Here is a 347-nt window from a genome sequence, read left to right as displayed (position 1 = left end):
TTCAGGAATACTTTTATTTCTTTCTTAATTTCTCCTCTGACCCATTCATCATTCAGGAGTGTGTTGTTTAATCTTCATGTGTTCATGTAGTTACTAGGGTTTCCTCTGGTGTTGATTTTAAGCTTTATTGCATTGCGGTCTGATAGAATGCATGACATTATTTCAATCTTTTTGTATTTGTTAAGGTGAGTTTTGCGCCCCAGTATATGGTCAATTTTGGAGAAGGTTCCATGGGCTGCTCAGTAGAAAGTGTGTCCTTTGGTGTTTTGGGGTGGAATGCTCGGTAGATGTCTGTTAAGTCCATTTGATATATGGTATTGTTTAATTCAGATGTCTCTCTCTGCCCT

The sequence above is a fragment of the Nannospalax galili genome, unplaced genomic scaffold (assembly GCF_000622305.1).
Source record: "Nannospalax galili isolate Female #2095 unplaced genomic scaffold, S.galili_v1.0 scaffold1908, whole genome shotgun sequence".
NCBI lineage: Eukaryota > Metazoa > Chordata > Mammalia > Rodentia > Spalacidae > Nannospalax > Nannospalax galili.
The sequence above is the reverse complement of the archived record's forward strand: the minus strand, read 5'-3'. Positions refer to the sequence as shown.